This window comes from Larus michahellis, chromosome 10, assembly GCF_964199755.1.
Source record: "Larus michahellis chromosome 10, bLarMic1.1, whole genome shotgun sequence".
In the NCBI taxonomy this organism is placed as follows: Eukaryota; Metazoa; Chordata; class Aves; order Charadriiformes; family Laridae; genus Larus; species Larus michahellis.
The window spans coordinates 6,752,226-6,777,538 of record NC_133905.1 but is presented as its reverse complement, the minus strand read 5'-3'; the positions used below and the strand labels follow the sequence as shown (position 1 = coordinate 6,777,538).

Sequence of the window (25,313 nt, the reverse complement as noted above, 5' to 3'; positions counted from 1 at the left end):
TCTGCTTGAAGGAGAATTCATGACATATTATACTTTTGTATTTTTTCCTTTGTGATATATACATGATGACAACTCCCCACTTGCAAAAGAGGTGATAGTGTGTTTTAAAGTTTTCTAATGATTTAACTATGCGAAAGTAGTGAGAAAAGTTTGTTATTGACCATTTACGCAAAGCGTAGAGACTGAGCGCCCCGCTAACGAGGGTAATGCCTTGTAATGAGACTGCCGAGCAAGGAGATCAAATGTAACTATATGACGGCCCATCTTTTATGCTGCTGTAGTTAAAAGCAGTTTAGTGAGGCAACTGAAAGTTACCATTTTTTTCCTTTTCAAATGTATTAAGTGGTTTTAGATGCTGCACCACCCCACAAGCTCTGTTTCTATTTTTGTTGTATTTACAATGCCATTTTCTTTTTTAACACATTTATTTCTCCCTTGTTATATGTAAATACAAACAGGCAAAACTCTGTTAATGAACTAAACTATACATTTAGTGGTGTTAAATGCAAAAGGGTAACAAATTGATGAAAAGTATTTTCGTCTTGTCGTTTGCGGTTATAGTAATTGTAGGTGCTGCTTGTCGCAGACATAGGAAGCAAAAATATTTAGACACAGATTAGCGGAAGAATATATAGCCTCAGAGTCTTATCAGCTATTCTTGAATACCACAGAGCTAACATATGCTTTTGTACAGACTGTAGCTGAACAAAGATTTCATGTTTCTTAGCATGCCAGAGAAAAAACACACATTTGATGTTATAAAAAGTTTGATGCAAAGTTCTGTTGCTGTCCGGATTGAAGGATGGAGGGTCTTAAGCACTATGCTATCATAAATGAATAAATCTATTTTCAAAAATACAAAAGGAACAAATTATTGAAAATGCGGGTGATTTGGGAAATCATTTGGAGCTTATGTCAGTAAGGCAAAATTCTTTTGTTTAATGCCTCTCTGCGTTGTGTCAGCAAGACATATCCGTTTGTCCAGAAGATCTTTTAAAAGATATAGGAAGATATGTAGATCGTGGTGGGGAAACAGGCTGAAAAGCAACGAGAGACAGAGTACCATTAGGTGAGAAGCGGGGGCCGGAGAGAGCTTTAAATCCATTGCCCATGAAATTTGTACTTAGGACAATCCGAAACCTGTTTATAAATGATGCTTCATTTCCATATATTTGAGTGATAGATGGAGTTGTAGTTTAGGCAGAAAAGACCACCGTCTAAAATCATCCCAACAGCCTTTTGCTGGTAGTATGTGACGTGGAGGCTGACCAGCCTCCCTGAAACAATTTGTGCAATTGTAAAGCACACCCAGGCTAAATTTTGCATATTGTGGTGCCTGGTTTAACTACCACAGCTAAAGGCTTTACAGCTATTGGGCGTCATTTTCACAGATTGTGGATCTCAGCTTTGGTTCGACACATCTATTGCAAACCCTTATCTATCTGTAAATGCCTTTGAGCTCTCCAAACTTTGCAGTTGTCATCTGTATATGCTCAGCAGATTGCTGACAAATCCCATTGCTCTGAGAGTGTTTGACAGTGAAAGGAATGCCCAGATGTTGAGACATCAGTCCTCTTAGGAGACTTCTGGAGTTGAGACAGCTAGAAAGTACTTTCAGTCTCTTACCGAGTGCTTTATTTCTCCCATTTGGTTTGGGAGTGACCACTCATTTGATTGAAAAGAAAGAAAAAAGCATATCAAGTTGATCTGTGCCTAATGTGTTTACTGGGCTCTGGTATCTATCCTGTCTATCTGACGTAGCTTCATCTAAAGCAGCTTTTAAGTGAAAAGAGTATACTTAAAGGTAAGGTATATCTTTAGCACTTGATTTTTAATAAGGTTGCTGACCGACACTGATGTGTGCTGCTTTCTGGATATATATTTAGAACTGCAATACTGGAACATTAATTGTAGAAGGGATAAAAGAGGGGCTGACACCCGTTCCACAGCACCTTCTCTAAGGCATTTCTTGGTGGAATTTGTCACTTAATATTTTAGGTTTCTGTAGGTTTCACGTGCATATGAAAGAAGTCACTGCATGATTTTTCTAAGATACAGAGAGAATGATTAATAATGAAAAAAAAAATCCGCATTGAGTGTTTCAGATGTATTTTCTCTGCATGTTTGTGGGGCTATTTCTTGGGAGGGTGTTTCCCAGGGAGTGTTAGCTATCCACCCTCTAGGCTCGCGTCAGTGAAAAGCTAAAGGTATAATTTTTCAGGTCTTGCATTTTTCTGCAATTATTTGAAACCTAATCCTGCAAGTGTGCACATGTCAGAGTTAAATTGGTCTTACAGGCTTTTTTAAAGGACCAGGCCCTTCATACTTTACTGTTGCTGGATTATTTTTTCTCATCTATATCTTGAGTAGTTCTTATTCATTGATTCGCTTTTTTTTCTTGGACAGCAAAACTGCAGCAGCTAAATATTAGGAGGACTTTTAATCAGAATACCTCTTTATTCCTCTATGTTTTCTGTTTGGTTTGAAATAGATTAATATTTTTACATTTATTAATCAAGGAATTTAAAGGCCTTCCTGCCAAGGAGTTGCCTGCTTTGAAGTAGACGATTTTGTTGCTGTTATAAGGGCGTGTTCACAGTAACTGATAAGAATTTGGTATTGATGAACGTCTTTACTGTAGAGTGGCACCCTGTGTTGTTGCAGTCAGCGCAAGTGCTGCAGAGTTGTTGGAGGTCATCGTGTCCAAGGCGTTCAAGAACATTATCTTGAAATGTCTCAGCAGTTTCATACACTCGGCCATCTGTGGGCAGTCCTCATTCAGCTTGTGTTTGAAAAGCCCATAGCACAGCCTGTCCCTGGTCTCCACTGAGTGGTTAGCCATTACTGCAATATAAATAACATTCGTCATCCTTTAGGTTGGCAGGTAATAGCCGTTCTGGGCCAGAAAGTGTGGGGCTTTCTCAGAAAGGAAGAGTGAATCAAAACTCCGCAATACCGCTGTTATGAGTACTGACCTCAACAAGTTAATTTTGAGGCTGACAGACTCGGATGGGCGAGGGCAGCCTGGCCTCTCAGCAAACCCCAGAGCATCCCTGGTACGCAGTGATGTGTTTTGTGGTGCAGCCCCTCTTCCTCCCCAAACTCCTCTTTCACGTGGTGGTTGCAGCCTGCCGTAACGGCTGGAATTGCAGCGGTGACGCATGTCCAGGGCTGTGCATGCAGAGCAAAAAGTGTCCATCCACTTGCCAGCCTTGCTTTCATGCCCGCCTCATTTTCTCGACTGTCTCCAGTTCCTAACCCAGGCTGGGCAGCACTGAAAATCCTATAAAAGGGGAAAGTGTGAATGAGAGAAGTTAACGCCAACCCCTGTGTCTCTGCCCCCCGGCTGCCTGCCAGACCTGCGTCACAGACCTCTTGTAATGAGCCTGGGTGAAACTTCCTAATGTGAATTCTTCAGTAGTGTAGAGATTTTGTAAAATGCAGAAGCCAGCAAAAGAATTTGGTTCATGCTGTCCTCCTTCCCCTCTGGCATTCAGGCATGCAGCGAGAGAGTCACTTAGGGAAAGATATTTTAACTTAGTGATCTCATTCAGCACATTATGTTAAATCATTTCAGCAAGAGTACCTATTAGTAATCATTTCCAGTCCCAGGGAGGATGAAGGAGGCATTTTGGCATGTGACTCAAGAACCTGATGGGCTGCTTCTTCAGGCTGGCGAAACAGGGGAACCACGGTGAATTCAGAAGTTTAGTCAAACGAGCCTGAAGTTTAATTCTCCATGAGTGGCTTTGACTGTGACATGCCTTCGCTCCGACCTGAAGACAGCTTCGTGCCTGCTGCTGGGCGCAGAGCCTGGTGGAGGGCTTGAAACGTGCACAGCTGTACCGAACTGTTTGGGCTGGTATCAGGTATATAATGAAAAGATAAATAAGCCCGAAGCCAGGTCCTGCTAGACAAAATGGAAAGATGCCCAACAGCTTCTGTGAGTATTGGATCGAACTATTCGTGAAAATTAATGGCATGCAGAGCTAATAGGCTGTTCCTTGGCCTCAGAATTATATTGCACCTTCTGGGAACATATTGTAGCCTGCTGGTAGATCAGTCTGCTGCATCGGAACTCCCTTGGGGCCAGACTCTGCTTTCTTTGCACCCTGCATGGGTGAACCCATGGAAAGGGAGGGAAGCTGCCCAGAATCTAAATTGGTATAGATTTTTTTAAAGAAGCTCTGTTTTCCCCAGGTACATGTCTATTTCCCTATCTTCTTCTGATGCGGCAGCAAATAAATTCTTCCCAGTAGGCTGTGGATTTTATCCTGGTCTTGCCAGTGTTGCTCTTTCTGACTGACAGAGCATCAGAGGAGGTTTCTGTTAGCCAAGGAGCGTAAGCCTTTCCCTGTTGTTTCATGAGTCTTGTGATATTATAGCGACTCCAGCAGGGCGAGACAGATGAACTGTGCAGGAATATTTCCAACTGAGAGTATTGCAGTAGAAGCTAAAACTGTGCAAATAATTATGTTTTGGATTTGGTAGCTGAATGGGCAAAAAGTCAGTTTGAGTTGACCTGAACCAAATTTTTTTTTCCCATCAAACAAATTTCCTTTTTGAGTCAAACAGGATGATTTGTTTTCTGGACCCTGATATTTTATCTGATTATGATTTGAAACCCCGTGGAGACTGCTGGAACCCTGTGCAAGCTTCTTGCATGCACCCAGCTTCCATGAGGCAAAACTGACAAATTTGTCAGTAGGGCCTAGCAGGAATACTCAGAGACATCCTATTGTCGTGTGTATTCCCCTAGATGGAGACTCCACAGTTTGTGGTATTTTCTGCCCTTTCCAACCCTGTGAATTTGATACCTGAAATCCCTGAGACCTTTCTGGAAGCTGCATACATTGCTGCACATATTTTAAGATAGCAGGATATCAAAACCAGATCTGATTAAGAGCCATATTCACTGGTATCTTCCATAGGATCTAGAGAGGTGGAATCAGCTCAACTATAGGGATGAATTAGAAGTGGCTAGAAGGGTTCCCATTAAGGCAGTCATCCCTCATAATCACACCCATGCCCTTTACACCTAGACTTTGTCTGGAAGGTAATGTACATTTGGCATTTTACATATCGTCATGTAGTCTCATTGCCCTCTAGCCTGGCTGTCTCTCTGCATTCCATCACTGCTCTTGCTGCTTCTTACCCTTTCCTGCCTCAAGGTTTCTAAATCATTTTCCTGATAGGTAAAAAATATCGGCTTCAAGAAATCACTTGCATTTAGTCTATAATATAGCAGGGACGAATTATTGTGACCATTAAAAAAAATCTCTCGGCGCCTTCTGGAGGATGCTTGCTGTGTTTGGCTCATGGTGTATTTGCTCTTTTATGTCTTTGATGGTCGCTCATTGGCGAGTGACTCAGTGATAAAGAGCCTCCAACCAATGACAAGTTGCTGGTAAGGGGATTAGAGTGAACATGGTCTCTCAGGCCTGTTTACTCTGTCAGTGCTTGGACTTGCTTAGCTGCTCAGGTGCTTCTTGTGTATTCCCAGTCCCCGAGGTAAAACTGTCTCCAGACCTCTGCTTATCCTTTGATGCACAGCGTAAGCTGAATTCGTGCTGGTGGGGAGAACACGCCCCATTAGAATCCTAAATACTCAGCTTTTTGGAATTGACGAGATGGAAAGTAAATAAAGCTACCAGGGAGTTGGTCTTTTCCAAAAATGATTTTTTTCTTCTTTGAACTGAAATGTTGCCATAAATTTAAAATGAAATGCTCCCTTGCGTTCTGTTTAAGGTTCAGGATATGGGAGCCGTTAGTTGGTATCCCCCAAAGCAAATCACAGTGAATCCCAATGCACTGTGCAACAGATGACTTCAGCAAGTTGTTCTGCCAATAGCCAGAATTTGGAGACTCCCTTCTCGATCCGCAGGACTGGTTCTGGTATGACCAGTAGCTCGTTTTCAGTGGCCAGTCCGGCACAAACCACAACAGTGATCCAACCCTGTGACCCACGTGCAGCTCTGTAAAGATGTTATGGTTTTAGCTTGTGATCCCACAAGGAGAGAGCTCTTTTTACCCTGTAATTTGGGGCAGTTCCTTTAGCTGCTGTCTTGCAAATGTGGATCACACTGTTTTGGGGGATCAGCTTTGTCCAGTGGAGGTTCAAGTACCGGGTACCTGGGAAGCGATCATCTCATAGAAGACACCATCTGAACTGGTTGTTGCTGGCAGTTTCGTTTGCTCACCTGGCACTGAATCAGCAGCTTCAGTGATTCAGACGCGATGCTATCTGTCACTTTCTAAATATGACTTTTGTGAATGAAGGCGGAGGTAAATTAATGGAGCCAAGTGTTCTTCCTGGTTGGGAAGTAAATAAAAGTCTGATGGGATGGGTTTGCCAGTATCTGCAAGGTCAAGTTAATTTATTTTTTGAGTCAAAGAGTGAAAAAAATATATAGATATGAGAAATAAGCTTTCCAGATATGTGCTTGTATTCTGGTTTTGTTCGTTTTGTGGGGGAAAAAAAGAGCATGCTTTCTTTTTCCATTATATATTTGCCCACTGTTTTCCTTCTTTTTTTTAAAATTTTTTTTTCTTCTGGGGAAATAAAAGCGTAGAAGGAAGCTGAACAGAAAGACAGTTAGAAAAAACTACCAATAATGCTAAAACGGAAGATGGAGAACTGAATGTTTGTGGTTTTCAGAAACCAAAATGACATGCTGAGAGATCAAGTTGAAACAAAAATCACCAAACCTCTTACTTAGGCTCTCTGAAGTATGATTTTTTTTTATTAAACTAGTAGTGAAAATTATAAAGTCTGAAGAAAAATACTTCTTATTTAATAAATAGGTATTTATACATTTGCATATGTATATTTATGGGCATACACTTTGTGGACATACACTTACAGGCATACCCGTATGGACAGAGCGGAGGGCTCAGAAGCGCATGGAGTATTTGTTTTGGTCCCCTCTAAGATTAGGAAAAATGCTGCATTTTTACATTTTCTATTATAGCATGCTATAGCTGTGTGTTTGCATTTTGTCCATAAACTCAGTGTTTGTGGGAACTTGTGGACCTTCTGTTTTCCCCGGAAATTAATGGGATTTGAGCATCTACATCTCTGAGCAAGATCTGATCGTGTCATGCCTTTGCTCAGTATTTCTGCCACAACCATCACCACTGAAAGAGTTAACAACGTTGAAATATGAATTGCCATCCTTGAGGCTCCGGAGCTAACACCTTTCTGTTACCAGCTCGCTGTGGTTTCACAGTTAACGCCTCACCTCTTTCTGTAGAAGACAACACTTTACATTACAGCTTGTGGTCTGGCAAAAATGCTACCGAGTTTATCGTAGGCAAGTCTCAGTTTCATGCATTTAAAACAGTAGCTAAAAAATTCGTTGCCAAAGATAGATCCGGCCCTGTTCTATACCATCATTGCCATATGTTAAGAAGGATTTAATGTGCATAAAAGGCAAAGGTACAAAATTATTTTTGGCTAAATACTGCAGGAACATGGCTTCCCTTTCTAGAGGCGTTTGGTCAAAATTATTTTCTTCTCTTTTAGGCCCCGATGGTGCAAGTACAGAGGCCAGGCGCTGGGATGGGAAGGGCTCAGGTCTCCTGTGGGCAGACCTGGCGAGGGATTAAGCCCATAGGGTATCAGGAAGAAGGGTCATGGTAAAATGAGGACAGATTGAGCGTGGACGTTAGCTTTTATTGTAATGTTTTTGTGGTGAAGGTAGTCCAAAGAGACCGCAGACCTGTTCCCGTACTGGGAGAGAAAATGTTTATTTCAGTTTCAGAAAGGAGATTTTTAACAAATCATTGCAGCAGAGTGAAAATTTAGTTTGACAGAGTGTCAGCATAATTATACGCAATTTGGTTTTGTTTAAATATGTTAAGTACCATTGTTTCTTTTCCATGTTAAGGATTGACTTGAGTGCTAGGTTGCAGCAGTTTTCCTTAATTGCTTTAATCCTTGGCCTTAAGAAAATGAATACTTTAAATTTACACTTGTTAAGTACACTGCTAATGAAGAAAAGGCTTTAGCAATCTTTGGCAGACCAAAACTGTACATTAAAAAAAAAAAAAAAGAGAAAAAAAAAAGGCAAGCAAAGAGAGAAAAAAGAGAGATGGAGAAGCTAATCACCAAACCATTCTGTTAATGCTTATTTTACTCATCCTGCCTGCCCTTCCTGGCAGACACAGCCATTAGGCTGCAGAGGCAGGAGGCGAGCTATCACCGTCAAATGGCGCTGATGTTGAGAATTGGGCCCAGGAGTACAATTTGACTTGTCAGTTTATATAGACATAAAGCTTCATTGTTGTGCACAGACACAACTGGCTTTTTAAAAGTCTATTTTCCTCCTGATGATGTGAGAATCTGCTCCCCTTTTCTCCTACTGTTCTCCAGCCCTCAAATTTATTAGATAGCGTTTATAACTCTGCACGGGGTTTACGTGGTACTGCAGGGGCAGGTGGGCTTCAGCAGTGCCACGAGCAGACCACGGCGACGGCACTTCCCAGCTTTGGACCACAAGGCACTCGTTGGGGTGGGGGGAGTGAAGAGCTTTAATTCCCACACTGGGCAATATCTTGTTGCAGGGAGCTTTAAAATGCCCATATCTCTGCAAAGTCTTCAGAATTGTTAATTCTCTTGAAAGTGGGTGTTTTAAAACACGCAGGATGTCCAAAAGAAGAGAGGAGCAGTGTTTCCGGTGAGGGGGGGGGGACAAAAATGAAACGTCTCCAAATTTAATTAGTTACTCGAAACATTTTTTCAAAAACAGCTCGTATTGCCATTTTCTGTGTATAGGAAACTTTTATCTTTCTGACAACCAACTTGTGTGCTAACAACTTCTTTTGGCTGAAAATGCTTCCCCGTGTTGCAGGGAGCCACTGAAAGGGTTTGAAGTAGCGCAGTGCAGCATTTTTCCCAAATTTCAGCTTTTACATTCTGCAAAATGGAGAAAGTGTTTAATGGTGCCCACACTGAGCAGTGGCATTTACTGCTTCAAGAAAAAGCAAGCTTTAAAATCCCCCTTGACTGAGTTGCAACCTAATTATAGCTATCCAGGCACAGGTATTCCAATAACCAGGAAAAGCAGGGAAATAAAGTGGCCTTTGTCCCATATTGCCTGGACAGTTGCAGCATTGTGCATGGGGCTGGCAAAGAACCCCTTCCTGCATTTAATGGTCATGGGTTTGTGCTAAACGTATAAGCAAATCCAACTAAACATTTGTATCTCCCTTTTCCCTGTGTAAATTACCTCTGTGTCCTGGCAATTTGCTTCTAGGGATTGTAACCTCTGTGGAAGTGGGAAGGTATTGCAATAAATAGAGTTTTTAATGGAAGGCGTATTTTTAGAATATTTTTTTTTCTTGAACAATCACTTTTTTCTACCTTTTTGTAAGGAAGAAATCTGTTCTAATTCATTACATTAGTGTCTTTGAAGTGGCAAATGCATACAACTGCCAGATCACATACAGCACGGGAGTTGTGCAGGGTTTCTTCAGCTGAACCATGATTGTGAGCAGTAATTGAGATTAGCTCCCCGGGAGAAGGGACTTTGCTCTCCTCCCGATTCTTTTCTTGGTGAAATAGTTGCACTTAATGCATTTCCGAGTAGACTCTAAGTGCTAACATACTTTCTTCCCATACCCCTGCCATTTCCATGGCAGGCTTACTGAAGAAATAACAATACATAAAGCTGCATAAACACTTCAGGTCTTAGGTGTCTGCTTCCACTGGCACTTTCAAATTTTGTATTTGAAGATAATTTCATTTCACACTTTTACATCTGAAGTCCCTGTTTTTGGAGACCTCAGAGTATTTTTTGAAAAATATATTAATTTTCTTACCAGCTCTGTGACTGCGTTAAGTAATAGTACTTGCAGGTGTGATGCAGAGAGGTGAAGGGACATTGTGAGGTTATGGAGCAAGTCAGGATACAGCTGCTGAGTGCAGAATACATCCGTGGATCTGAATAAGCAAAAGGAGGGAGGTAGTTTGGTCACCCATCTGCAGCTACGTGGAGTAATCCAACACGTGAAGTTCATGCTTCCTTGTAGGAAACTGTGGCCCTAAGGCAGCCAATAGATATGCTGGGATGTGCTCCCCAGCTTTGAGCAACATTGAAAACTTGGATGACTCTAAAGAACTTTGCTTCCGTTTTTTTCTGGAGAATAATTCTGCTGGCATTTACAAAGTCAGACTGTCACCCGGGAGTACGCTGGCTACATTCAGCTAAGGCCTCTGAGCTGTAGCAATTGCTGTCCTCTGAAGGTGGACACTTCAGACGTTTCAGAGGTGACGTATTCACCCACCTGTAGATAACAGTGGTTTTACTAGGTAGGGCTGGGGGTCTGCCTTCTCTGCTGTGGTGTCTCCTAGTAAATGCTCAGGAAAACGTTGTAAGAATGAACACATGTATGGAGTGTCCCAGCTTTGTTTGCTCCAGAAAGGCACATTCAGGGAGTCCTTGGCCATAAGGGAATTCTCAGGTGGAGTTTTCTGAAAAAAGACAAGCAAAACATCCAGGGCCTTGCCTGACGTTGACTTTCAACAGGAGTCGGACGTCTAAATGCCTTAAAGACTTTTGAAAAGCCAGCCCTTTATCCTTCTGCATTAGGTTGCGGTGAGCAGTATTGACACTCAGTAGGACGTTATTGGCATGTGATTTTCTCCTCTGACCTTGCACAAGGGCATGAGAGAGGATTGCCCTCTGCTGCATTTGAGCAGAGGAGCTCTGGATTGATGAATCAGCACTCTGTGTTTCTGGGTTGCCCTCGTGAACATGTGCAGAAGGAAAATAATGGTAGAATAAGGATAGTTCCCAGGTTAGATAGTATGCTCCATTGATTAACATCCATTACTCTGCTTTTAAGTGTGCTAAACATAATGAAGCTGAGAACAATCTGGTGTTTTCCCACCACTTTAGCAAACTCTTGTCATTTTAAGCTGCTGATGTTTCTTCTTTGGTACTACCTGGTGATCCTTTTTATGCATTTATTACAGTTGCTTCTTTTCAAAAAATAAATTTGCTGAGAGTAAAGAAAGTTGCTCATTAGGGCAATGTAATTAAAGGAAAAGTAGACATCATGCCAAGTTCCGTTTTCTCTACAAAGCGCCACCTTGGAGATTGCCTGAAACTCAATTACTCCTTGCTATGCTTATTAGGGAGAACAATGTGCTGAAATGATCCCTACTCCTAATAACCTTGTTTTCTACATATGAATCATGTTAATACTTTTTTCTTTAGTGCCTTAATCACCATGTATAAAATGGGTCTATTTCTAGAGGGAGAATGGGGAAGGTGGGCCGCATGGTGGGTGTTCTCTGAATTGCCACTCTCCATGGAGAGTTTCTTGTTTCCTGCTGGTCCACAGTCATTTTTGTTTGTTGTTGGTTTCTTTTAATTACATGGAACAGCATTTATTAGCAAATTACATCTTGATAATCAGTTTTCCTCTGGCGAAATGAAAATGTTCATCCTCTGCCTTGCTCCCCTCCTTTGGGGCATGAAGGGAGTGTGCAGTGTCTTCCATGTCTCAGTCTCTTCTGCCTTACTCATGGTTTCACCAAGACAAATAACTTCCGCAACAGAAAGATGGTGTTAACACTTGCTAAATAACCTTGTTCCAATAACTAGTCCAGTGCCCAACTCTTCTCCTGAGTGCGCAACCTTAGTATCTTCCCGCTGTCCTCCTAATATGGTGTCTTCAGCTCCTGGGAACAAGCTGTTCCCATGGCCCCAGCAAACCTGTGTGCCCATGTGTCGGGCTGTCTGACAGGGACCTGTGAATAGCGGTCTTCTGTTGAGGGCTTTGGAAGAGCCCTGAAGAAGCCATGAATGAAACATGATGTACTCCCATCCAGCCCACAACATGCTTACCCTCCTTAGCTCCGTGCTCAAGCCAACCGCTCTAAATGCACAGGCTACCCATTAACTGGATATTCCAGCAGAAGTGAAGGACGGAAGTCTTAATTGTGGTGGTAAGTAGGGCCAAAACCGTCATCAGAATGTGAGGAAATTGCCTGAGGTTCAAGCTCTGTGATGGCCAAGGTCATCTGAGTACCAGTAAGTTGCCCTGAAATTCTCAGTCAAAATGCCACAAGCAAGTGAGGTGTGCAAACCTGGCTCTGATCAGAATTGTGGATGGAAGTGACTGAACGTTGAAAATATTGAAGGGGGAGAGAGGGAGGTCATTGGTTCATAAGCAAAAGGGAGATGAGCTCAACTGAGAAAACTTTGCTCCCAGTGTGGAAAAGAACTGGAGAAATGTAAGGCTGCGTCTCTCTTTGGTGCGTGTCCGTGCATGTGAAGAGGAGGCTAGTCCAGGTACCACCAGTGTCTCACATATCGTGTAAACTACCAATTATATGTTACACGAATACACTGTTCCTAAAAAATGCTCTGTTTTCATCTTAGAAGGAAATGCAGGGCCATGTAGTTAGCCATTCCTTCTTCCTCTTTCATGTCAGAATATTTCAGTCCTTTTATGTAGAGTGCAAGGGGACATGATTGAAAAGGAAAGTCCTACCCTTTGATGTTTATTTGCTGCATTATCCACTTTTCATGGCTCTATTATTTCAGAATCCTATTGAGCCATTCATTGCTGAGTGGAAATCTCCACTGCTGTCAGTAGGGAATTTCTGCCTCTAACTCACATAATTTGGCCCCTGTTACTTAACTTGGGGCCAGATTCTCAAAAGTGTAGAGCACCAGCTTTCCAAAGGCTTAGCGCCTCCCACTGAGGACAGATTTTCCAAACTGCTCAACACAGAGCAGCTCCTGTTGTGACCCTTTAAGGACAGATTTGTGAAAGAACTCAGCAGTCCCCTTTCACCAAGGACCTGAGTCCGTCCCAAAATCTGTCCAGCTTTACTTATCACCGAGCTGGAAGATGAGGACTTTTGAAAAGAATGTCTTTCAGCAAACTCTCTGATATGGAAAATACTAAGTTACAAACATCGGGAAGGACTTGAAACAAGTGTTTGAGAAAAGACAAACCTCTGTGTTTCAAGACGTGCCAATTTTTATTGACTGATAAAGCGGTTGGGAGAAAATTTTGAATCTGAACAGGTTTTCCCATAATTGCCCACTAGGAGGTTTCCTGCACATTCCCCTGCAGCAGCTGCCAGGCAGGATGCTGGGGCAGAGCACCGCTGTGCTGAGGCAGCATGGCAATTCCTGTGTTCCCAAAAATGCATTCACTTAGCAAAATGTGATTTGCAAGCAAAGTAGCACAAAGCAGCCATTATTCTTCCACCATCCTTCCCGGGGGAAAAGAAGGGAAGGGAAGGGGAGGGGAGGGGAGGGGAGGGGAGAAGAAAAAGAAAAGCTTCATTTGCACCTTATAAAACTAGGTTGAATTTTCCTTTTGAACTTTTGAAACCAAGATTCCCCTTGCCTGCACTACACCGCCGTGTTCTCCAGAGAGGCTTCCCTGGTGCAGCTAGCAAGAAAAATGTGTGCAGAACAGTCTGTGTAACCTGGGAAGCTTATGGGTTAATAGGTGAATGTTAGTTCTTGACCTGGAAGTTATTGCAGGCAGGTGGCAATGGAGAGCGTGATGGGGAGAGGGTATTACAGTGTATAAAAATGCAAGATTTTAGATTTTAAACCTTAAACCTATGCTGCGCTTGAGCTCTTTGGAAAGTAGTTCTGATAAACTTTTGTGTTTCCATAAACTGAAACTGCACATCTTGTGTGTGTTTGCTGGAAGGTGGCTCTTTCTCTCCCACCTGGGAGCAAGCAAAGGAGCACTAAAAGCTCAGCAGCCAGTTTGGGACCTGGCACAAGCCAATGCAAAACAGCTGTTTGGTTTTGATCTCTAGCGCTGCACAAAATACCTAGAGAGCCTTGTCACATCTTGCCTTCAGTCCTCTGAGATACCCTGTGAACTTCCCACTTGCATTTGGTTCCACTTCAACATAAGTAGTTTTTAAAATACTGAAATCAATGAAAAAGAAATAAAGCAAAGGGGGAGGAGCGGGCTTGGTAAAAACCTTTATCATCGTTACAGGACTGTGCGGCTTCTGTGATTATCCCTTGCCTTGTTCAGCAGTGCATAATTTAATGATTGCATGCAGGGCATGCTATTAACTTTCTTTTCTACTTCCATGACCCCAGAGCTCATTCATTCTTTTTACTATTCCCCACTTGACGCATGTGTATGTATAGGGGGAGGGCAGTGGCTAAAGAAGCGTTAGGGATTTCATATCTTTGCTTCATCTGCCACATTATAGCAAATGACAGTTGATTAGGTCTTTCTATAGATCATTACCAATTGTTTTCTACCTTGCAGATACTGCTATTACGACAAATCTATCATATCCTAGAGATCCTATGCAGCTTGTTATTTCTGTGTGATTTATTACACTCGCAGTAGAAATGTTGTTAGCGAACATTGGGGAAGCAGTGAATATATTGAGAAATATCAATGTATCCTCATGTTCTGGCTTGCAGTGACAGTCAGTGATCCATCTCACTGACACTTACCTTGTTAACATTTTGATCAGATGGCAAATTTTTCATTTTTCATGGTAACAAGTATAAGTTTGTACAAGAATTGCAGAAACATGGGGAAGATAAAGGGCCCCTCTCTTAGTTTTTCCCAGTGTGATGTAATCAGTAATCTTTCTGGAAAATGAAATAATTACTTTGTGAAAAAGCTTATCCACTGGAAAATGCACCAGTGTTAGAAAGCTCAGATTTCTCTTCATTTGAGGATTGAAGGAGTTCTTTTTGCAGCCATTACTGACACTTTGATTAACACACCAAACCAACATGAAATGATAATATATAGAACAAAAAGGTTTACAGTCAGATTTCCTCTCCTTGATTGTAGTGGGGAACACAAAGATCTTGCAAGTAAACGTGAAGGCATTATCTCTGGGAACAACGGACTACAAAATACTGCAAATATGATGTTGCAAATTTCTCCTAATCCTCACAGTCAAAGCTTGCTCTCAGCTAGCTGCCGGCTCTGCAGCTCGCCTGCTCCAAAGCGTGGGCATGAAAACTATGCTCAAAGCACAAGTGGGCTACAAAGGGGGAAATGCAGCCCCTAATGTAACAGAGTCGTCTCAAGGTGCCAGTGACTCACCCGCACAGCCCACTGGCTTAGGGAAGGGGGCAACACAAAGAGTGGGATGTTGCTTCTTGGAGCAATACAGCTCTTCGCCATCTCTGTGCGTGGCGTTAATAAGGGCCTGTCCACATGAGGGGTTGTGTAGGGCAACACTGAGACAAAACCACCCTGGGCAGAGGATGCGTGCATGACTCGAGTGTCGGGTCAGGACCAAACCAGACTAAACCCAACAGAAATAGCCCTTCTTCCAGGACTTGCATAATTTCAGTGGCTGGTAGTTGCTTTCATTCAATTATTCTCTTTCAGTTTCATCCATTGAAAACTTCTTGGCTGCACATTTCAAATATCAGTGAGGCACAAATGGCAAGTGCCAAATGTAACCTCTCAGTCAACAGAATGGAAAAACCAGGGGCCAAACAAACAGTTCTTCATTTTAGCCTGATAGCTTAAAAAAATACAGGTTATATATACAGGCGGAGAAGTAGATCTTAAGAGTGCTTGGGCTAGAGTTTTATTGAAATGATACAGCTTTTCATTCTCATCTTCACCTAAGTGACCAGGGAGATCTGATCTTCAGCTGGGTGCGGTTTTATCTCATTGGTGCTTTTCTAACTTTCATAGAATCATGAAAACATAGAATTGCTTTCTTTATAATGCATTGTCAGGATGTAAATGTTTTGAATGTATTATTCGAAAGGCCTAGACTGTATTCAGAGAACGCACATGGAAACTGAAAACTGCTTCAGTTGTGTCATAACGGTCATAACGGTACAGCTTTGAATTGTTTAATTCTCCTAATGTTATGAATAACAATGCAATAGTTCAGGCACCAGAGAACTCAAACAGTGAGTCTTAATGCTCTGCAGCAATTTGAGAAAGCACAATGTCATCCACTAGAAGGTCTAATTGTTGCAATTAATATTTAGCATAGGGAAGTCTATGTGGAAGGGCACAGGTTACATCTGCTTGCTGAAATGAATGAATTACTGATTTTTCATTTCCTTTTATTTTTAGCATCCTGTTGAATAGCAGAAAATGTACGAGTACATATCTGCTATAGCAATGTCACTTGGATTAAAGGCTCTGCCTCTTAAAATGCCACTCTTCAGGTGCCTGGTCCAAGGGGACAGGTTGGTGGCAGCGCGTTTGCTGCTTGCTGCAGTGTGAGCCAAAGATCTCTAATGGGAGGGACATTTAGGTGCACCAGAGTGCAGAGACCAGACAAGATGCAGGAACAGGACTGACAAGGTAAGAGGAGACAGGAGTGAGCTCAGGCAGGCGACTTTCCTTCCTGAAGCCAACTGCGACAGGGCACCTCGCTGATGTTTCGGGGCCTGATGGCACAATCTTTCTTTTTAACAGGACCGCACCATACATACAACTGCCTGATAATTCTGGTCATTTAATAAGTGCTTCTTCTCACTGAAAACAAAGGGACTTAATTAAAAAGGAAGAAAAATAGTTAATTTCCAGAAGGTATGTAGCTGAAGGAAGCTGGGCAAAATGTTTTCTGGGAGAAAAACTAACAGTGAAACAGGTGCAATGAGAATAGGGAGTGAAGTAAGTTTAAGAGAGCTGGTTGACAAGATATTGCTGCAATTTGTCTTTAAGATCACACAGAAAACTGACAGATTTCTCTAGGTCTTGGTGACATTCATATAAAAAAAGTTTCCTAAATCACCAGCTGAAATTTCGGACAATGGTTTCTGATAAAGGGACATCGGGAAGCTTCACCTTCTGAAATTGGTGACTCATTTACCATTATCTCCATTGAACTGCTGAGATCTTCCCTTTAGGAAGAGAGATGAAAAATTATCTTCTGAATGTACCATATTGCTTCCGATTCCAGAGAGGAGAAGGGAATTAATGTTGAGGATAGTGTTGCAGTAATTAGTTTCAGATGCAACGGGCTAAGAGCAAATCCCAACAAGCAGCAAGCAGGGGATTCACCAGCAGAGCAGCTGGAGGGTGGTACTTTTTTTAGAATATGCAATCAGTGTTGTTCATCAGTGTTTTGCTCCTTAATAATTAGAGGAAGATTGAAAAAAAAAAAAAAAAAAAGCAGAGCAGATTATTGCTGGGAACTCATTTATGGCTGTATCAGGAGTTAATGTTAAACTCTGAAGGTGGTTAACACTTTTGACTGAGATAGCATATGGAGGTGGTTAGTGCCCGACCGTGGGAATGCAGACCACCGGCTTCTGTTCAGTGCATTGGGAGCTGAGGACATCTGTGCTCACACGGGCTCCTTGGAGTCCAGTCCTGTTCCTATTTAAGCCAGTGAGAAGATATATTAAGCTTGATTGGCATTAAACTAGGCTCTCGGAATTAAAAACCCTCCGGTGAGTACACATGACATAGCTGAACCCACTCTTTCCTCTTTATCTAAGTGATGGAGCTCCTCCTCTTGGGCTGTTGGCATCTCTCTTTTGCTGTCATTGGTACTGAGGAATTTTCTGGGTCTGACTCTTGACCCTCTTGTGCATCCTGTTTTATCAGACCATGGGTTTTGCTATTTCTTGGCAAAAGAGTGTATTATCAGCCTGTGTGATGTGCTGTTTATTTTTTATTTCTGGCATCCAATGTCAGTAGGGAGATTTTAATCTGAAGCAGAAAAAGCCTGAACTGGGTGTCCGAAAGCCAGACTTTTACCCAGGTGAGTCAGAAGAACACTGAGCTCAAACGTGGTTATAGACAAATACTGAGTTTTGCTCATTGCGAGCTTGACAGCCCACTTACAGCAGTTCAGTGGCCTTTGCTGACGGACATTTGGTAACGTCCTATATCTCTAATAGCCATGACTTTATTCTTTAATGGATTTGAGGTTCCTGTGGCTGAGAAGTCCATACATTGACTTCTTGCTAATAATGCTTAACATTTCTATGGAACTTAACTGTGTTTCCTAATTTCTTTATTATGGGAATATTACAGTCATGGTACTGCTGAAGTGAGGATGTAATGCATTACCCCCCTCCCCCTCCCCATTTTCCACTCCTAGGAAAATCTACTCATGGGAAGGATGGACTGACTTTGTTGTGGGCACGAGATATATAACTTGGCCAGGATTCACAAAGAAATGAAAATGGTTTTGTGAAACTACAGTGGGTTTTATGTTTGCTTTTTTGCTTTTGTGGTAGGCTGACAACTCTGTAGCATGAGCTGAGTGGTTGCCCGTGTCTGTGTGGCATTATTTGTCTGCAAATGCCAGATTGCCTTGTCAGGAAATCAAACCCACATGATATAGGTTCATTGCCAAGAATTATGTAAAGTTCTTTTTGCTTTGTTTTTTTTTTTTTTTTTTTTTTCCCAGAATAGGAGATCTACTACTATCTTTGCTTTGCCAGAATCTCATTCTTCCGTTTCTGTTCTGGCAGGACCAGCCTGACTTAGTTTTGCCAAGAATAATATATGTCGCTTCCGCCAGGAATCTGACAGCACTTCTTTCTTGCAGAGTTGTTATCTAAGTGTTTGGGGTTTTTTACGATAGGTAGGGAATGATGGTGAATCTCAGGTGCCCCGGTGCATAGACTGTGTCTGTGGGTGCCACAGAGAACCTGCACATTGCAGGTCTTCTCATATAAAACTTCAGCTTAGCTTGGACAGCAACTTAGGCGTGCATTTGCTTAGTTTGAAAATACACAAATTTGTCCCGTTAGAAATTATTTCTTTGACTTGCTTGAGACTGTGTTTATGTCACTAAGATTTTTATTAGGGATTTGGTGCTTGTTTCTTTGGTGTCTTTACGCTTCAGGGTTAGCAATCTAGTGTACTACAAAGATAAGTAAATCTCTCTGCCACCGCTTTCCAAAATATTTACCTCTAGAAGATAGTACTTCATTTTCAAAAATGGTGTTGGCTTTGCATATCAGAGCATGTTGAATTCAAAGGATATGTTGTGTGTACAATGGAAAATAAGGGGTTAAGGCGAAAGTGTTCACTCGTGCTGTAGTTACCAGGATGTCTGCCTGCATACCAAATGAATACCCCCAATTGAAAATATTTTAAATAGACTGGACTGGAGACATAAAAAAAAAAAGATGACCTGATGGGAACATTTTATCAGGATGATGGGCTGAAAAATACAGCAGTTATTTACTGTCTTTTAACATATAAGGCTGTGTAATGCAGCTTGGGCTCTCCCACCTGAGGGGCACGCGTGCCAGTTGGCACGGGGCTCCCCCCGTGCTTGGCATGGCTGCCTTTCTGGGCCAGCCCTACTGAAGGAATGTGATTTGCTATGAAAAATGTGTTGATCGGGCTTGACTTTGTGCCACCAGGCAGATTAGCAAATTGCTTCGTCTGCCTCCCGTTGCTTTATCCCAGCCAGCAACATCTAAGCCTTGATGATTTTGCAGGTCTTCATTAAAAATAGCTGTTTCTATATCTGATTACTGAGCCCCATCTGGGGAGAAACGAGCCTTTCATCTGTGTATTATGAGGCCATATCTGAGCACTTTGATTCCATAACGCAGTAAAACCAGACAAACTTTCTGTTCAACTGCTTTTCCAGCTCATCTCCGAGTTCTCTATGAGCCCTGTCCCTGTCCCCAGCACATAATGTCTGGGGTTAGGGCATTCTTTTTTGTTTTTAATTGACCTTTTACTGCTAAATGCAATTTTTGTAATTGGTTACATAACTCCAGGGTTTTATTTTAAATTAATCTAACTTTGCAGTCATTCTACATATGTTGCTCTTAACATTTGCCTATTATTTGGATTAATTTCACTAATTTATCACCACTGTTTAGATACGCATTGTTTTTATAAAACTTGCAACTGAGCTAAAGCACGCTTGTTGGGCTAAAGGCAAAGTTTGCTTCACTAAATCAAGCAGCTTTCTTTTCCCTCTCTGTTACTATATATTTACTCAGGTTTTTTCCTGCGTGCTCTGGTAGCCTGCTGTAAAAATGGCAAATATTCTGATAAATAAATTCAAATTATTTTGATTGTGGAGTAAAAGTAATGGGTAATGTTGGCGTTTTCATTTTTTTACCGAACTCTAAATTATTCCTCAATAGTTAAAACACCTGATTAGCAGCCAACCTCTGTCACCTGAGGTTAGCTCTAATATTTGGTGGTGGCAGCAGCGACAGGAGTAGAACTGATGATTAGCTCGTATTTCTAGTTGGTGCCTGGCCTGTTCGTTTCCCAAGTCTAAAGTCAAATGGTTGGGTAGGGACAACCCACAGGCCAGTACGGTCTGTCCTCCCGAGCAAGAGCTGCGTCATCAGGTGCCTTCTTTACACACAGCAAATGGAGATATTTAACGGTGGTGAGATCTCTCGTCTTCCTGTTTTCCCACTAGTGCATTGTACAGAGACCAAGCAAATACATAGCATGGGAGTTATGGGCAAATTACTTTCTTAAAGGAAAATTTCCTTTGAAAACGGGCTTCCACTGTAAACAGGCTGTACTTCCATAAGCACAAATACAGAAAGAGAAACAGAAGCATTGAAATATTTCACTGGGTATACATTAAAGCTGTCTTTAGGGACATGAACGAAAGGCTTCCTTCTGAATGTGCGTGAAGGGAACAGCACAGAATTTATTGTTCGACAGCCCTGGCCAAACTCTTTTTAAATGAATACATGCATATATTTCTGAGATTTGGCATGTGAAAAGCCCGTGTGGGATATCTCTTTGGGTATGCTATGGTATTAACATATAACAAATACCGAGACCAGCCTTTTCTCAGCTGAATAACTCTTCCATAGATGGTCACGCTGCAAACAAGAGAACTTTGAGTCAAAGATTTCTCAGTTATGCAGTAGAGAAGGTAGCTCAGGTTTTCCTTTGACTGTTAGCAGGGAGGGAGTATTTACATAGTTACAAAAGGATGCAGGCTAGATTAATAAAGGGCAACTTGCATTCCATCTAAAATGAGGAAAAGTCAGGGTTTTTCTCATAACTGATCAATTCAGTACATGTAAAATGATATTTTTAAAAAGAAATAAACTGATTCCCTTAGATTCCACTCTTAATCACATGTAATACACAGTGAATTTATTTTGCTATAGTGTTAACAGAGATTGCATATCGTTACTTTTCTTCCAACACGTGGTGCTTTGATGATTTCTCACAAATTACAATTTTTAATCTTAAATTGAAAATGTGTCCAGAAATTTAACTAGGCCCAGGCTTGTACTGTAGAAAATAAAGAAAAGGATTGCAGCTCTCATAAACCCTTATCCGTGAGTAATTATCTTGTTATGTTAAAGTGGTTCTCCTGAATATTAAAATAATTAGGACCAACAATCTCAGCAATACTTTCCTCAGATGTTGTAATTGGCAGGGGGTGTTAACTAATTAAATGTATTTATATTGCTGGCTGGCTAAAGAAAAGGATGAAGCACTTGTAATTGCTGAAATTTAGCAAGAGCACATATTTACTACAGAGAATGAACATACAGATTACAGCATTTGCGACGGTCTAATGGCTGGAGACAGTAATCCAAACGCTTCCTGTGGGCATTTCTCATTGCTTGAGGGGAACTTGAATACGGGGCTTTGGCAGAGGGAGTTTTGTCGGATGCAGGTAGGAGGGGGCTCTCCCCGGTGAGCTCTGCAGCGGCTGCTGCAGCTTTGCATCTTGCAGGATGAATCCCAAAGTCGCTGGGAATTGCTGTGGGGTGGAGGGAAAAGGCACACGGTGCTTTGCAATCTGCAAGGGGTAAGCTCACGATGAGTTTTGAGCTCATGAACAGGGAGTCAGTCAAGGCAGCCAACTGGACCCAAATCTCTGTTTGTGTACTAGTACTGGGCTACAAACATGCCCTGTGCGCTCTATCCCTGGGATCTCGCCCTTGCCCTGGGGCAGCAGACGCCAAGTCCTCTCCTCTGCAAAGAGCCACTGCTGGTGTCTCAGAAAGCTCTGTGCTCGTGGTTACTTGCTCTTATTTCAAAAGTGTTTCTTTCTTTCTTTCTTTTTTTTTTTTTTAAGTTCATAGGAAAGACTTTTTGAAAAATCACTATAAAACTGGCTATTGTCTGACCTCTGAAGTAATCAATTTTAGATTCAGCCCCCTATAACAGTTTGACATTTCAGGGTCAGCAGAACAACTTTCTGGCAGATTGAAAAGCTGTGTTTCTGGGCCCGGGGTAGATTAGAGTAAACCTGGGCCAAATAAAATGAGGCTTCAAAGCATCTCACTTCCTTTCGTTGCTATTGGAAAAGGCAGCAAGGGCTGTTTTTAGGGAGCACAGATGACATAAATCCTGGCCTCTTTCCCCACTTTGCTTTCCCCCTCTTCCCCACGCGTGCTTCCCCCTCTTATTTTGGAGAAATCCCAAGCACGGCCATCACTCCGGCTGGAGCAACCCCGTGCAGCGTGGATCAGTCACAGCTCCTCTCTGAAGCATCCCCAAAAATGCTCAGCAGGGACAGTCCTCTCGGAGGGAGGGGACATGAAAACAGGGAGACACATCCCCCTCCTCCTGCCTCTTCCTTCTCTTCCCTTCATTCCCCCTCCTCTGTCCTCCCCCTCCAGCTCTGTTCTCCTCTGTTTTCTCATTCTCCTGCCATTTCTTCTTGTTTTTACTGCCATCCCTCAGTCCATGCACTTGTGACAGCACGAAACAACTGCGGTCTTTTTCCCAGCTAGGGGCAAGCGAGAGCCCATTAGCTGCCTCAGACAAAATCCATCTCCCCTGCTTCCTCCTCGTTTTTTAGCCTCCTCATAAATGAAAATTCAGTTCACTAGAAGGGACATATGTTTACACTCCCACAGCTGGTAGGTACATGTGTAGCGGGAGCGGGTGCCAAGGTTATATAGATACATGTCACTTTTATCCCAGAATCCCATTTGGTGCCTGGGAACATCTTCATGCCATAATGCTGTGGAGGTCATTACTACACCCTGTAATCCTCCATGAAGGTTTTCGGATTTCATTTATACACAGTAATAAAATACACATCTCAGCATCAGGCATTAGGATTAGTACTGACAAGGCTTAAGCCGAAATGTTTTAAGGATGCATTTCCGATGTGAATAAAATAGCTAGCATGCCGCGCACAATTATGCTGGCTTCATGGGGGGACGGATTTACGTTTCAACACTGTTAATATCACAGTGACACTGACAACATAAAGGGAATTTTATTTAAAAAAATAAAGAGAGAATTAATTTTCCATTGTAGTACCAATCTGGTGTTATTAATTTATTTTAAGTTTCTAATCTCGATAACCCACCAGACGCTTGAAGAGAAACGTCCTTTCTAATTTCAGGGCCTCTTCTTTATTTCTTTAGGAAAGTTGAAATTCTGGGAAGCTGTGACAGGATAACAGCTGGGTTCAGAGCAGGGAGTGGTGCTTGATGGCTCTGGACGGAGCTGCCTGGGGGCAGAGTGGGGGTCTGGGTGAGCCCCCCATCCTAAGCCTGCCTTTCTTTGCTGATGCAGCAAAGCTTTTAGCTCTGTGCTGGTCTCATTGCTTCCAACGGGGTTTCAGCCCATTCCTAAATGTGTGTGAGCAAGAGCATGCACCTTGCTGACCTAGTCCCTGTGTGTTTAGAGCCTGGCTTTGCTTGCTCCAGGCAGATTGGGATATTAATCCCCAGCGAAGCTTGCGGCCCCCGAAGCACGGGCTGCACCGCCGCTGTGCGCCAGGGAGGAGGGAGGGAGGTAGGGAGCGCTACGTGCTGGGAGAGTTGCCCTCCTTCCCATCTTCCTTTTTCTCTAAATGTCGCAGCCCCGTTTTAGCAGCTGGGAAAAAAGAGTTCTCGCCCTGTCTTCTTCTGCCATCTGCTTCTCCTCTTCCTCAGCTGGAGGAAGAATCCCCCAGAGCCTCCTCAGGGGATGTATGAGAACTGGGTGAGATGGAGGGGAAGGGGAGTTGCTTCTGGTGGCTGTTTCCATGCAGCAGATGGGTGAGACAGCTCTCACATCCCTGCCCCATGGCCAAAACCTGGGGTAAAAGCTAAATCAACGCAGTAACAGGTAGCGCATTGCCAGAGAGGGAGTGCTGCCTCCTCAAGAGCCCCATTATGCACCCCCACCCTTAGGGTCAGGAGGCCTTGGAGCTCTCCTCCCCCCTCACTTCATCATGGAGTAACAGGCAGCCCCACAGCAAAACATAAATTCCTAGTGCAAAATGAATGAAAAGGAGCAAACAGCTCCATTACAGGTAATGATATTTTCGTAAAATTTTTTGAGTGCACCAGTTACTTGGAGTGGGGGAGTCTGGCACGAGCATGGTCACTAGGTTACATATTCATTTCTAGTTTGTGGCCATTCTACACTACAATAAGCACAACTGGAGCCCAGCGGGTTCAGACTGCTTTTACATTGCTAGATTTACAGTTGCTGGCATACTGGAGATATGAAGAATTGAGAAGCAATTTCATATATTGCTGTTGCCACTGCTGGCAGTTTCCTGCCCTTCAAGATATTTGTTGTGATAGTGGGGAACCACCCTCTCCAAAGGAAATATATTTTAAAAGCCCAAGCTGCTGAAGGAATGCTGGAGCTCAGTGTGCTTGCCTGGGTTTTTGTATATATGTCATTATTTTCTATTCGTTTTTCTGATTCATATTTGTGTTTTAATTGCAGCCTTAACTCCCTCTGCATTTTAGCAGAAATAGAAAAAAATCACTCTACTCATCCTGTTATAAAAAGGAAAACAGATATGGCCTGAGGAAACCACATGGTTGTTATGTCCATCTATTCTTTTCTGCATTTTGGGGTGAAAGATGCGATTTGCTGCCTTGTAGGATGGGTGCTATTTTGACAGAAAATAATTTGCCTTCTCTCCAAAAAGAAGTTAAAATGCTAAAACTTAAATACTTTAATTCGCCGGTCCTTTGTCTTGTGAGCCCAAGAACGCTTAGGCGTAATTTCCTTTGCTTAAGGGAAACTCAAGTAGTTAAGAGCTAAGGTGCCAACTACCTTAGACATCCCTCTGTGGGTGCCTGCCCCACATGATGCAACGGCACTGGGGGCACTTAGTCGAAGCTGCCTGAAAAATACGTTAGCATATGGTGGGGAATGGCCATCAGACGGACAGCCCTGGTGCACCTCTTTGCATGGCTTTTGTGCTGAGCACATCCCAGTGAGACCCAGCAGCTGGGTTGGACGGTGCACAACCGACCGTACTGGAACGGTAGTTGTATTCTGCAGCTGTATAATGCCTTTTACGAAACACCAGGCAGTAGTGTAATATTTTATAGCTGGTGGGAATTCAGCCGCTGAGAGGCCAAAGTAAATGTTTTTCAGACGTGGTTGTCTCAAGTCAGACACCTAAATGGTGCAAAGACTTGTTG

At 42.6% G+C, this 25,313-nt stretch overlaps 1 protein-coding gene across 8 annotated transcripts in view; it reads left to right on the top strand.

The window, feature by feature from the left end:
- Positions 1-25,313, top strand: part of FHIT (fragile histidine triad diadenosine triphosphatase) — a 608,221-nt gene that overhangs the window by 520,200 nt on the left and 62,708 nt on the right. The gene's annotated exons all lie outside the window — the stretch shown is intronic.